At 43.5% G+C, this 15,725-nt stretch overlaps 1 protein-coding gene across 1 annotated transcript in view; it reads right to left on the minus strand.

Moving 5' to 3' along the window:
• Positions 1-15,725, minus strand: part of NEDD9 (neural precursor cell expressed, developmentally down-regulated 9) — a 165,349-nt gene that overhangs the window by 59,147 nt on the left and 90,477 nt on the right. The gene's annotated exons all lie outside the window — the stretch shown is intronic.

The following is a 15,725-nucleotide window of genomic DNA, read 5'->3' on the forward strand; positions in this document are numbered from 1 at the left end:
CCAAACCCCACTGAGCAGGCGGGTGACAGGTTTGTGTCTGCTGATGCAGAGCGGACACGGACACAGCCTGCTGTCTTCTATGGGAGGTCAGATGGAAAAGGACCGCCTGTCTGTTTCCATCCGACTGTCATCTGATCCGCCAGATGGATGGGGACAGGATCCCTATCCGTCTGTTTTTAGTGGATCGGATGGCGGCGGGTGTCAGCGAACCCATGTCTGCTGACATCCGCCGTTACATAGAGAAGAATGGAAGTTCTGATCAGGGTTCGCCTGAAAAACTGACAGGCAGACCCGATCAGAACGTCCGTTTGAAAGGGGCCTTAAAGCGGTTCTAAAGGCTAAAGGTTTTTTAGAATGCATGAATGTAAAAAAATTTCTGTGTGCAGCAGCCCCCCTCCAATACTTGATCTGAGCTCCCTCTCGATCCAGCGTTGTGCACGAGAGCATTGGCTTGTATGGTTGTGTTTTCTTTTTTTTTTATTGGTTGAGCTAGATGGACTTGTGTCTTTTTTCAACCTGACAAACTATGTGACTCTCCCTCCTCATTGGTTGAGACAGCAGAGGGAGTCATTGCTGTCAATCACAGCCAGTGAGCCAATGAGGATAGAGAGGGGGTGGGGCTGAGCTGCGGCTCGGCAGTGTGCCTGCTTGGGTGCCCCCATTGCAAGCTGCTTGCTCTGGGTTCACTCCACAGGAGGGAGGGACCAGGAGCGCCGGCAGGAGGATCAGGGCTACTCTGTGTGAAACCACTGCACAGGGCAGGTGAGCATGACATGTTTTTTTTTTTTTGCCTTTAACCACTTTACCGCTGAGTACCGTAGTACTACTGCGGCAAAGTGGCACTATCCCGTCTGATGACGTAGACCTACGTCACCAGACTCCTCCCCCTGTAGGCGGCGCTCGCGCGCCGCCGGAGGCTCGCTCCCGCTGTTTTCATTCACAGCGGGAGTCGGGCCAGGGGAGGAGCAGCGGCGATCGCCGCTGCTCTGCCCCGATCGTCGGGGAATCCAGTTTGGAGATCCGCCCGCCTGTGTAAACAGAGCGGGCGGATCTCCTCAGTGACAGGGAGTGACAGATCGGAGTGTTCAGCATAGCTGGACATCCGATCTGTCCCTGTGTCACACAGTCACCTCCCCCCCCCACACGTCAGTAAGCACCAGGCATACATTAACCCCTCCCTCTCCAATAAAATTAACCCCTTCCCTGCCAGTGTCATTTTTACAGTAACAGTGCATATATATAGCACTGATTACTGTAGAAATGTCACTGGTACCCCCAAAAGTGTCAAAAATGTCAGTCAAGGGTCCGATCTGTCCGCCGCAATGTCGCAGTACCGCAAAAGAAATCGCAGATCGCCGCCATTACTCGTTAAAAAAAAAACACCAAAAATGACAGAAATCTTTCCCTTTGTTAGTAAACGCAATAACTTTTGCGCAAACCAATCAAAATACGCTTATTGCGATTTTTTTTTACCAAACATGGGTAGCAGAAAACAAATTGGCCAAAAATTTTTTAAAAAATTGGTTTTTACATCTTTTTTGGGGGGAATTTCATATAAAAAAATGTTAAAAATATTGTTATTTTTTCAAAATAAACGCTCTTTTTTTGTTTATAGCGCAAAAAGTAAAAATCGCACAGGTGATCAAATACCACCAAAACAAGCTCTGTTTGTGGGAAAAAAAGGACGTAAATTTCGTTTGGGTACGGCGTCGCATGACCGCGCAATTGTCAGTTAAAGTCGTACAGCGCCGAATCGCAAAAAGTGGCCCAGACGTAAGACAGCAAAATGCTCTAGTGGTAAAGTGGTTAATATCATTTTATGTCCCATACACGCAATCAGAAAAACGTACGGAAAATACAGGCCAAACGATAATCTGATCGTTAGTACACAACTTTCAAGAGCTTTTAAGTTCATCCAAAATAATCTGAAGAGACAAACACGAAAAGATTTCTTGTACAATACCAGATAGTACGATTTTTATTTAATCAGTACAGTATATTTAATCCAAAAAAATCAGAAGAGCAAGACTGCGCATGCTCGGAAACTAAAGAATACATTACAATTCAATACAACACATTATATCACTTCTGAAGTTGTATTCTGTCATACGAAAATTTTTGTAAGTTTGGTAACCTCTTCATTTTGGATATGAGATTAGCATGCAAAAAAATAGGACGATCATTCGTCTGAAATTCTCATCGTATGGGTTCTGTCTGAGCATAGAAGATAGCTGTCATTGCTGGGCTAATGAGATGTGGACAGCAGATTCCCTGTATGCAGCTGTACATATACAGAGGGGTGGGGATGCTTGTGACATCAATTACCTTATTTGGTCATGTGCCTATATTGGGTCAATGATGTAACAAGCATCTCCACACCGTCAGCTGTGGAGCAGAATATCTACCTCCCTGACCCAGCAATAAGAGCTAGCTTCCAGGTTTGGACAAACTTCAGTTTGGCCGGAACCCAAGCTTATCACAAGTGACTGAATGCAAAGAGTAGAGAAGAAAGAATTGCTGGAAGAATACAAAACTTGATCATGGGGTGTCAACCTGCTATACATGCACTATTCTGCATTCTGGCATTTGTCCCTAAATGCATAGGGACTAAAAACGAGTACTGTTTGATACAGCATTCGGTTATCTTCAGCCACAGCATATTTCAGTCGATCACAGTGTTTGACAAGCTGCCCAAAGCAGGGCTTGATGCTGCACCTGTGCCTCAAGGCCTTACTAAAATGATAGGATGGCAGCTAGATGCCCCAATGGCAAGAGGCCTAAAAGCAGGGCCGGCATTAGGTATTCAGACGCCCTGCACATTTTCTTGCGCTTTTTATGCACTTCATTTGACTTTTCTTTTTTATGATCACTAATAACTTAGCCACCCTTACATTAGAGAGCCCCCCTTACATCAGAGACCTCCCACGGAGTCCCCCTTTACATTAAAGACCCCCTTACATCAGAGACCCCCCAAGGAGCCCCCCCTTACATCAGACCCCCCACAGAGCACCCTTACATCAGAGACCCTCACAGAGGTCCCCCTTACATCAGAGACCCCCCACACAGAGCCCCCTTACATCAGAGACCCCCACACAGAGCCCCCTTACATCAAAGACCCCCCGCACAGAGCCCCCTTACATCAGAGACCCCCCCACACACAGAGCCCCCTTACATCAGAACCCAAACACAGTGCCCCCTTACATCAGAGACCCCCACACAGAGCCCCCTTACATCAAAGACCCCAATCACAGCGCCCCCTTACATCAGATACCCCCCACGGAGCCCCCCTTACATCAGACCCCCATACAGACCCCCCTTACATCAGAGACCCCCACACAGTGCCCCCTTACATCAAAGACTCCAAACACAGCGCCCCCTTACATCAGAGACCCCCACACAGAGCCCCCTTACATCAAAGACCCCAAACACAGCCCCCCTTACATCAGAAACTCCCCACAGAGGCCCCCCTTACATCAGAGACCCCCCACGGAGCCCCTCCCTTACATTAAAGACCCCCTTACATCAGAGACCCCCACGGAGCCCCCTCTTACATCAGAGACCCCCCACAGAGCCCCCTTACATCAGAGACCCCCCCACACAGCGTCCCCTTACTTCAGAGACCCCCCACACAGCGCCCCCTTACATCAGAGACCCCCCAACACAGTGTCCCCTTACATCAAAGACCCCAAACACAGCGCCCCCCTTACATCAGAGACACCCCACACAGAGACCCCTTACGTCAGAGACCCCCCCACACAAAGCCCCCCTTACATCAGAGACCCCCCACACAGAGCCCCCCTTACATAAGAAACCCCCCACACAGAGCCCCCCCCTTACATAAGAGACCCCCCACACAGAGCCCCCCCTTACATGAGAGACCCCCACACACAAAGCCCCTTCTTACATCAGAGACCCCCACACAAAGCCCCCCCTTATATAAGAGACCCCCACACACAAAGCCCCCCCTTACATAAGAGACCCCCCACACAAAGCCCCCCCTTACATAAGAGACCCCCAGCACACAAAGCCCCCCCTTACATAAGAGATCCCCCGCACACAAAGCCCCCCTTACATTAGAGACCCCCCGCACACAAAGCCCCCCCTTACATGAGAGCCCCCCCACACAGAGCCCCCCCTTACATGAGACCCCACACACAGAGCCCCCCCTTACATAAGAGAGCCCCCCTTACATGAGAGACCCCCCCACACAGAGCCCCCCTTACACGAGAGACCCCCCACACAGAGCCCCCCCTTACGAGAAACCCCACACACAGAGCCCCCCCTTACATGAGACCCCACACACAGAGCCCCCCTTACATAAGAGAGCCCCCCCTTACATGAGAGACCCCCCACACAGAGCCCCCCCTTACATTTGATGCAGGAGAGAGCTTACTTACCTTAGTATGGAGGCTCACCACGAGGAGAAGGGGCGGGAGGAGGAGGAGCTGACGATCTCTCCTCTGGCGTCCCTGGAGAGGAGGGATCTGTCAGTGGCGGTGGATCGGAGGGCGGCTGAGCTGTGTGTGATACACAGCTCAGACTGCAGCTATAGAAGACACACACAGGCACAGCCGCACAGCGGGAGGTAAGTGGCGGCCGCAGCCTGTGTTAACCCTCTCCAGGCCGCGGTCGCCGCTTACCTCCTGCTGTGCAGCCTGATCATGTGCGAGCTGTGATGGCCGCATGGCGCCCCTGTTGCCCATGGCGCCCCGTGCGGCCGCACAGCTCGCACACCCCTGCCATGGTGGTGGAGTGAGATAGTGTGGCAGGTCAATGTAAGTACATTCACTTTACTGTTTCTGATGTGCAGCAAACCCGCATCCACAGGTTTACCTTAGGTGGTGTACAAAAATTACTGTAGCCAGGCTGTTCACCAGTTCTTCTCCTTAAACTCTTGTTTTGAGAACTTCAAAGTCTTGCAGCTGTCGCAATCCTCCTTAAACACCAATGTGTCATCACACAGAAGAAACTATCCTAACATAAGTGCCAGAAATGTGGAATGATGGGCTGTAGGTTCACAAGGGATATTCAATAGAATACTATTTAGAACGTGAAAATGTATTACAATTGCTGCACAAAAATATTTGTGATTACTAATATTAAAATATGTGTAATTAATAAATCCGTGATATCCTATATGCATAACTTGTGACAAACTCTATTAAAAAACATGAAAGCAAATGGATAAATATTTGTAAATATACCTCATATGTGGAAAAGGTATATAGTACCCCCCCCCCCCCACATATATATATATATATTAATAAATATTTGATTTTATGCAAAACTGTATTTGCACTATGGATATACATTTTTCTCCCATACATGTGAGCTTTTGAGCTCATCAAATTAGGCTGAGAGCCAGCACACCGGAGGGGATCATCCACCCTTGAAGTGTTTATTTGACCAAGCTTAACTGCGAGGTCACACTCCTTAAGGTGAGAACCCACCTTGAGCGGGGTCACAAGAGTGGAGGTGACACCTTGGATAACCATATAAAATCACAGTGAAGGGATTGCCAACTTTTCATATACTATATGAGCACTGGTGAATGGGATTATTTCTTCATCTTGGAAGCATGGACAATATTTTTAAAACATTTTTAGCACTATTGTGTTTTTCATTATCTATATTGTCACATTTTATCACACATATATTTGTATACTTTTTCCACATATGAGGTTTATTTACAAATATTTATCCATTTGATATTCATGTTTTTCAATAGAGTTTGTCATATAGGATATCATGGATTTATTAATTACACATATTTTAATTTTAGTAATCACAAATATTTTTGTGCAGCACTTATAATATATTTTCATTTATTTACTCACACTCACCATAAGGGGTGTGATTAGTGCAAGCAGCATTATCATTGATTACTTTTCTGCACAATATAGTAGCTCCCAGGATTATTTCTTATGTACTATTTAGAAAGTCATTGAGATACCTAATAAAAGCATATTTGTTGTGAGACGGTTTGGGGCTTTATGTATTTATTATAAAAAAAAAAGGAATGTGAATAAAGACAATTGTCAGGATGACACCGCAAACAACAAAAAAAAGCATATTTGTGGTTTTGACTTGTTTTCTAATTGGATTATTTGGACAATGTTTGTGGTATGAACTATTAAAAGATGTCCTCGAATCAATCATTAAAGGTTACAAAATGAGTAATACCTATCAGTAAGACTGATGTCAGACAGGCAACTCTGCGCCAGCAATCCTGCCTCTGGCGAGGAATGGCAGGATGTTATGAGGTTGTCTATCAGTCCATATGGAAATACTTTCTCTCCCTGCAGCTGAGGCAGAGCTTCCATTGCTAGTGATTGAGATTACATTAGATTAAAATTCATTTGGCCGAATTACCATTCTATGTATGGGCAGGCTGATTCTGCCCAAGTCGATCCATCGATTGACTTGGGTACAACCAGCCTGGTGGATTTTTGACATGCAATTACTGCTGGCGGCTATAGCCTCTAGAAATGATTGTGTTCTGGCGGCTGGGAAAGGCTCCCCGCGCCCCCCCCCCCGCTGGCAGAACACAATAGTGTTACAGGAAGCATTCCCTCATTAACACTAAAGCCGCGTACACACGTACCGAATGTCGGCCGAACGATCGGCCGTCTTTTGTCCGGTGCTGTCCTGTCGGCTGAAAAGTGCTAAAGACTGCACACGAATTTTGTCGGCCAACAACAGCCGACTGCAGAAGTGATGTCATGTGATGGTTAACTTTCCGTGTGTTTTTTCTTTTCTGAGCATGCCCAGTCTTGCTAATCTGCTGTCTGTCGGTCGAATTCTGTACTGACTGGCGAACAATCGGCCGTTCTGGTGACGGCCAACAAAAATTTTAAAGTCTGCATGCCAGATTCTGTTCGGCCGAAAATTCGCTGTCGGTTTCGGAAGCATCATACTAACAAGCCGACAATCGGCCGATCGTTCGGCGGCCGAATATTTACGGCCGACAATCGCTACGTGTGTACGGGGCTTTACTGTGTTGATGGGGGAATTGAGCAATTTTCGTTCCTTCCAGCCATAGTCAAAGGAAAGAAAATCAAATCATCTATGGGCTGCCTAAGTAGCGTTTAGGCCAGCTACAGATCAACATCTCGCTGCTTGTGACTACAGAGGGAGCAATTCCATAGAGACACACAGGCAACCTGTTTAGCAGTCCATACAGCTGGCAATTTGTCTCTAGCAGCAGAATTACCCATCTGCCATCAGTGCTTAACTTTTATTATCTAATTGATATGTGATTCAATAAAAAAAGATCCTACCCTCAAATAATTGAGTAGCCATAACTTCTCTTCTCATCAACTGAGTTAATTGGCCAAGGCAGAAGTTTATTAATCCATGTACCTAGACTGGCAGCACTGAGATGAATATCATCTTACTTCAATTGATCAGATATTGAGATTATATGGTGGTAAAGGGGATGCGATTAATAACTTACCACTAATTGCTATCTATTGATTGAAATCAGCTTCCCCATATGTGGCATATCGTTCAAATGGATTTATCGATTATAGATCAAATATTCCTATTGGAAAAGATTGATTGGAAGAGAAATCAATCATTCAAAGCTGCAAAAACCTATTAGCAAACTGGAAAATCTCCGCAATTAGCAAGGACTGTTCCTGAGATGCTGGAATGGACTTTTGGTACAACTACAACACATTTTAAAATATATCTGTCACCTGTGAGAAATATGGAGGTTGCCATTTCTGATCTCTCTTTAAAATGCAAGCTACCTAAATGTCATGCCAATGCTTTGGCTTTCCAAACCCAGAACCAGTATAGATATTCTGACTTTCACTCTTGGATGACGACCTGTGGGGTGCAAACAACAGCACTGAGCAAACGTTGTCATAAAACGAGCGTTCTCCCAACTGCCGTTATTTTCCCTGGCAGCAGGACTGTCTACATGTGGCTACTCCTCTCTCCACCCTTGCCCTACATAGGAGTTTTATGCAACTGGAGCATGTCTGTTTCAGAAAAGACCTGGCCCAGAAGGCATTTGTCTCAATTCACCAAACTATAACACATGGGTTATTTGCCATAGTGGTATTATATTTAGTCATGTGACTGTGATTTTCAGCTTTTATTGGTATTCTTTGCTGAAAATAATGTATGTTATGGCAAATAACAATCGTAATAGCCCAGTGAATTGAGCCTATTTCGAAATGTTCTATATGTGCATCTTGCCACAGGAGAAAGTTGAATACAGTATAGCTGGAGAAAAAGTAGAAATATTTGGTAAGCATGTCAAATTGTTGTTTGTTGTATTTGAAAAAACAAAAAAAAACAAAAATATGTATATGTATATATATATATATATATATATATATATATATATATATATATATATATATACTGTATATATATATATATATATATATATATATATATATATATATATATACACATAAAAAAATATGTTAGTACATATACACTTGCAGATACCAAGATGTGCCTGCATATAGCTAATATGCTTCCACTTGTTCATTCTAATTCCGATTTCTAGGCTATTCTGAATGGGCATAGCTCCAGCATTTCCCTGGTAATGGTTGAGCTTGTGTGTCCCCTACAGACTTTCACACAACCTTTTTAGCCAATAATGCGGTACATTACAGTGATGACCATAAGGTTCAGTTCACATTGGTGTGATGCGGCCAACCCTGCGATTCCACTGCGGGTTCCCGCATCCCACCTGACTCGCAGCCAGTTCACGCTGCCATATGTGAACCACATGGAGTGTCAATACAAAGTTAAAGACACCCCCAGATTGGTTCACATATCCCAGTGCAAACTGTCAATTTGGACAGGATTTGGATCGCATGGGTGTGAACACCCATGTGATCCGATTCTGGTGCGGACAAAAAAAAGGGTCCTGCACGACTTTGGTCCAACTGCGATGCAAAAGCAGCCATACAGTCTGTATGGCTGAATTCGCATCGCACAGATATTGCAAGTAATTTGCACAGCATAGTCCTCCATCGCACCATTGTGAACCGAGTCTTAGAAACGTGGGTGTTTATGTGGGAGTTTTTCATCTTATTTATTCCCTCACTAATATTGATTTAATTTAAATCCCGAAACAAGCACTACTTTGCAGCCAAATGGAGAAGATCCCTAAACACTTAAAGGGTAACTCTACTTTCATGGGGGAAAAAATTAGCAAATAAAGAAAAAACAATATAGCGTATACAATTGCGACACAAATCATATTGTGATTGAATGTTATTAAAAATTACCTTTCCATTTCGATATGCAGCTGTTGTATTTTCTGCAAATGCAATGCAATATGGCTACCTGGAGCTGTTCTGTACACAGAATGTTTACTGACCACACCCCAGAAACATTTTCTGCTTGTGTGATTGGCTCACCAATTTTCCCAGAAGTCTGCCTAAGATACAAGTCAGATTTCTGGCATCCCCTGCAACAGAAACTTAATTTTTGGTGAGATACTCCCAATAGGAACACATCTAAAGGGATGCAGGCCCAGCATCTTTCCTCATTAGTGCTCTGCAACTGCCACAGCTGGTTGATAATTATGAAACCACTCCCATTAGACCCAGTCAGCACTGGAGAACAGAGGAACAAACATGGATTTCTTCAGAATTATAGGTAGGCATCTTCAAAAAAAGTTTGTTAAAAGCCTTGTAATGTAATGTACAGAGTAATGTACAGAGATCACCCAGAGGGGAATGTTTTTTTCCCAACAAAAGTGGAGTTACGCTTTAAGAAGATTAATACATTTTATATTTGTAGCAGCAAAAATTACTATAGCCAGATCATGGAAAACAACAACCCTATCCTTTGATATCTTAAAGGCTAAATTGTCCTGGGTTATGATTATTGAACATCGTTCAGCCATATTAAATGATAAGGTTCAATTATTTGAGATATCCTGGGATCCATGGGCTAAATATCAGATTGATAGTTCTAGAATTGTTTCCACTTGAAAATTACTTCAAAAATAGAAAAGTCGGCACAAGATACCTTGTATCTTTAATCTTTTTCCTTTCTTACCCTTTTTCTCTCTTTCCTTTCCTTTTTTCTACTTTGGCTACATAAGGTCTCTGTTGGACCCATTGGAATTTTCACCTACAATCTTACAAAAGCTCATTAGACTTGATGTACATTTAAGGGTACTTTTCATTAATAGAAATTGAATACTTAACCACTTAAGCCCCGGAGGATTTGGCTGCTCAAAGACAAGGGCATAAGACTGAGTGACTTTAACGGACAATTGCGCGGTCGTGCAACCCTGTACCCAAACGAAATTGATGTCATTTTTTTCCCACAAACAGAGCTTTCTTTTGGTGGTATTTGATCACCTGTGCGATTTTTACTTTTTGCACTATAAACAAAAAAAGAGCGACAATTTTGAAAAAAATAACTATATTTTTCACATTTTTTTATATGAAATTCCTAAAAAAAATGTAAAAATATAAATTTTTTAACATTTTAGGCCAATTTGTTTTCTGCTACATATTTTTGGTGAAAAAAAATCGCAATAAGCGTATTTTGATTGGTTTGCGCAAAAGTTATTGCGTTTACTAACTACGGGAAGGATTATGTCATTTTTATTGTTTTTTTTTAAACTAGTAATGGCGGGGATCTGCGATTTTTTTTGCGGGACTGCAACATTGGGGCGGACAGATCGGACCCTTGACTGACATTTTTGACACTTTTAGGGGTACCAGTGACATTACTACAGTAATCAGTGCTATAAATATGCACTGTTACTGTAAAAATTACACTGGCAGGGAAGGGGTTAACTTTATTGGTGATCAGCGGGTTAAATGTATTCCTAGGGGCGTGATTCTAACTGTAAAGGGGCATGGCTTGTGATGTAACCACAGAGACATATGATCCTACATAGCAGGATCATATGATCTCTGCAGTTACACCAGGGAGAATGACAGGCGGCTTTGTTTATATTAGCCGCCTGCCTTTCTCCCTCTCCAGCGGGAGATTGCAAGTGGCCGGCGGACATCGGAGACGCCCGTCACTCGCGCGGGGATGTTAGTGACCGAGCGGGGGTGGGAGCGTGCCTCCGGCGGCACAGGCTCGCCCCCTAGAGGTTTGTGGGCGAGCGAGGTAGTACTACGTTGCTTTGCCCAGTAGTAGGGGCTGACTGCTGCAGTAAATAGTCGTGTGGCGGTCGGCAAGTGGTTAATCGAAATAAAAAATAATCAAATGGAATCAGATCTTTTAGATTTCCATATTACTGTTTATTATTATACTTGCAAATATTGAAAACATTTATATGGATTTTAATCACAATTTTTTTTCTGTATTTACAATATATTTGTATATAGCAGTGAAGGTGAACCTTGGCATCACTACACTGCAGAGTGCATGAGCATCATGGGAAATGTAGTTCCAAAACATCTGGGGTGCCAAGGTTCATCATCGCTGGTCTAGACTATTGGATATTGTACCCTTGCTGTACTATTTGATGAAATTCATTATTTGTATATTCTTGACTAGAAATCTGTGAAAAAGAAACATGTAGGTGCAGAAGAAAGCAGGGATAATTCAACACATCCCTTCTTCATTGCTACAATATGTCACTGGCCGCACTGGGAACCATTAGGCATAGGGAAACGTGTCACAAATCCCCTGACACCCCACAATGTAGTGTTTGGTGCCTGAATGGCCAGTAGCCAGATCTGCACACAGTCATGTGACAGCGGAGGGAGTGAACACAGCGAGGCAAGTGTGGGGCAAATGGAAAATTCCAGCCAGCTCAGCCGAAATTCAAGCAGTGTATGGCCCTGCTGGCACCACTCCATTGAATAGAGGTCGATTGTTCAATTGACATTTGTCAAAGGAGCTTGGAAGCTTTGAAACTGGCAGCTGAACAGCACCTGCATGCAGGGCTGCTGTTAAAAATCGCGGGGCCCCGTACAGACTACCAGTCAGGGCCCCCCCCCCAAAGAAAATATTAACGATATATTTAGCTAAAATTACAACAAAATCACTATTATCAGACACAAATATAACATAACTCGCATAATTCCTGCTAAATCTAAAAAAAAAAACCATGTTAAATAAAAAAGAAGATGAGATGAGAAAAATATACAGGCTGGGCAGTTGGAGCTCAGTAATCAGAGAGACAGAGAGAGAGAAACAAAGTTACAGATAAACTCCTGAGCAAAGATAACATTAGAGCCTGTGCTGGGAGGGGGGCCCACACAAGGGAGGGGGGATTAGTGAGGGACAACTGTCTCTTTCTCAGCAGATAAAAGCTGATAGCAGGGAGAGGGACAGATCAGATTCAGGTGCTGGAGGAAGATTTCTGTATTTGTTGTCCATCACTAATCCCCCTCTCTGTGTGGGCCCCCCTGTGTGCTCGGGGCCCCCTACAAGAGGGCTGGTGGTCCCCCCCTATCAGCGGCCCTGCCTGCATGTAATGCAGGGACTGTTCAGGTATTCTGACAGCCAGTGCTGCCAGCTGTCAGGATACCAAAGCCCAGCAGAGGTGGATTTGTGCATCTGTTCTGTTAGTGTGGATGGCTGAACTTGTGATAATTCTTTTGTTCAGCCCGCAAGCTGAACAAAAGAAATCTCTGTGTATGGCCAGCTTTACACAGGAATCTAAGTTGGGCTGGTGGAACAGAACAGAGGGGGAGCAAAAGGGGAAGGTAAATACGGTATATGCAGATTAAGTTCCACAGAATAAAGTGACACTGTTACTTTAAAATATCTAACAGTGTCCTATGTAAAGCTGTTCATAGATGGATCGAAAATTTTTCTTGATCAGCAAAAAGGAGAATCCCCGTTGTCAGAATACAATGTCCCAGTAGGATGGATTCTGCTATCCACCTGCATTGTGTGGATGGAGGAATCTATTTGTTTTTTATTTAGCCCACTGGCTGGCCATCTATGCCAACCTAAAGCCTGGTATACACTACTAGTTTTTTTTTTTTCTGTTTAAACCAATGGGCTGAATGCAAAAAAAAACCTGACACCTCAGATCAGAGCTATGCGAAATCAGCCCAGCAATCTCCCTTGGCTGAGCTATAGCCCCCCCCCCCCCCCGTCAGAACACTCTGGTCAGTGCTCTAGGAGCTGGTTGACCACTGGTTTTCCAGCATGCACGTTCGACAGGAGCCGGCTTCTGTCGGACCGACTGCCATACACATGGGCGTAATGTGGGCCAGTTTTGATTGAACCGCCCAGGGTCGCCCAACATTCAGCCCTTGTGTACTAGTCTTAAGGCAGGCCATAGATGGTGGTATTTTTTTACCTGCAACCAGAGTCAGTGTTGATGGGGCAATCCCTCCCGCAGGGCTATTGTGTTCGACTGGCAGGGGGACGCAGGGAGTTGTCCCTGCCAGGAGAACACTAGTGGCAATAATCACATGCTGAAAATCCCACATGCTAGTTGTACCCAAGTCGATCAATTAATTGACTTGCATACATTCAGCCTGCCCACATACGGTTCCAATCTCAGTCGGTCCCTGCTAAACCAGCCAAGATTCAAACCATCTTTGGCAGGCTTTCGTTTTATGGAAGCAAAAAAAAAAAAAACTTTTATTCCAGCATATAACAGAGTGTGTACATTATAGTTTATCTTTTAACATTTTTGCTGTAAAAAATGACATAGTAGTGTTATCTTATTTATCAATGTCCAGCGCATTGACAAATTAGGTTGAAAGTGTACTGCCCCTGTGGGTACATTTGCATGCATGTAGGTTTTTAGTTATTCGTGTATTACAAATGTGGCCCCTAAGGCTACAAGGACCCAGCCAAAAGAGATTACTAAACAATGCAGGAACACATCCTCCCTTAACCAAAATATGCACAGCAGGAATTAAACTTTACTCATTTGATTCACTGCCCACAATGGGACTGCTGCCTTCCAATACAGAGATTTCTGCATGATAATTCCACATTCCAAGGAGCCACACAGCACTTGGAGCTGCTAACCACATCTTTAAGTAGCAATGCAGTAGATTTACCTTCTGTTTTGCATTGCAAATTACAGGCGTCTTCTCTACTCCACCCATAACAAGGTTAAGGAAAAATGTGCCTGCAGGGGCAATGACATGACATTAATTAGGTCGTTTTGTCTTTCACAGACTTTAGTAAATTAGGGGAGGTTGTTTTAGCTCTAAGTCATGTAGGTCAAAGCACTATAGGTGAGACCCTATCTCATACAGCATCTGATGGTGGTATATGATGGTAATGTAGGCTACAACAGAACTGAGATTTCACCTTTTTCTTAAACATTTATGTTTCAATATTCCTTTCAAAACCTAGGTAAGAACTTTGATAGAGTGATATGCATGCTATTTTAAAATTAACAGCTGTTTAAATGATTAAATGGCAACTACAGCATAAGGCCACTTTCACACAATTGTCATCTGTTCAGTCACATTTTTTACATAGAAAAAACTGATGAACACGGACTCAGATTATATCAGCTAACATCGGTTTGCCGATCCGTCTTCAGTTCAGTTTATATCAGTTTAGTTTTCAGCAATTTACGTTTGTCTACATCGTTTTTTTCTTTTTTATTATTTTAACCCCACCGACGTAAAGCAAATATGCGGCCTCGGCTTTATTATTGCTCTCGCTCTAACGATTGCTGCGATACCTCACATGTGTAGCTTGAACACCGTTTACATATGCGGGCGCAACTTACATATACATTTGCTTCTGCGCGTGAGGTACGGGGCACTTTAAACTGTTTTTTTTTATTATTTATTTTATTTATTTATTTATTTATTTTTTTACACTGTCCCTTTTAAAAAAAAAATTTTGTTCACTTTTTTTTGCTGTGAAATGGGATGTAAACATCACTTGTGACAGTAATGGGCAGTGACTGGGACTCTATAGAGGAATCTGGGGTCTAAAAGACCCCAAATCCCTCCTTTGCACTTAAAAGCATTCGAAAAACCAAGTTTGACTGTTTTGAATACTGTAATTTTTTTTAAAAATCTGGCGCCTTTAGGGATCCAGTAACCGGAAGTGATGTCATGACATCACTTCCGGGTTTCTAGAGGCATCTCTCTGGTACCGTTGTTTAGAGCTGACGGTCAGCTTTCTTGTAATAACAACTGATGCAACTGAGCAGCCGCTCAGCTGTTATCACAAGTCCTGCCTCTTATTCAAAGTCCCAAACTTTTTATTTTTATTTTTTACTTTTTACTTTTATTTTTCTGCATATTAGGGATGGAGACACATTGCAATCCCCCCTGCGTTTCATTTAAAGTTCCAAAATTCTCCCCTTTCTCTGTTAACACAAGGAGCGGAAGGGAGCCCCCTCCCATTGCCTTCTGCAGCTCGCCCCAGGTCTCCCATTCCACCGGAAGAACCGAGAACCAAGCTGGCACGTCCGCCAGCTGGCCAAAGACCGAAAAAAAAAAGCCAGTTTCAGCTTTGATTGTGTCTCAGATGTAGAAAACGAAAAGCGATGTCATGACATCACTGGTTACTGGAGCCTTAAAGGTGCCAGATTTTTAAAAAAAATGACAGTATTCAAAACAGCCAAACTTGGCGTTTTGAATGCTTTTAAGTGCAGAGGAGAGATTTGGGGTCTTTTAGACCCCAGATCCATCCATAAAAAGTACCTGTCACTGCCTATTACTGTCACAAGAGATGTTTAGAAAGAACAGTGTAAAAATAAAAAAATAAAATAAAATTAATTAGAAAAAAAAATTAAAGTGCTCCTTTCCTCCATGCTCGCACGAAGAAGCGCACGC

This window comes from Pelophylax lessonae, assembly GCF_965119305.1.
Source record: "Pelophylax lessonae genome assembly, chromosome: 5".
In the NCBI taxonomy this organism is placed as follows: domain Eukaryota; kingdom Metazoa; phylum Chordata; class Amphibia; order Anura; family Ranidae; genus Pelophylax; species Pelophylax lessonae.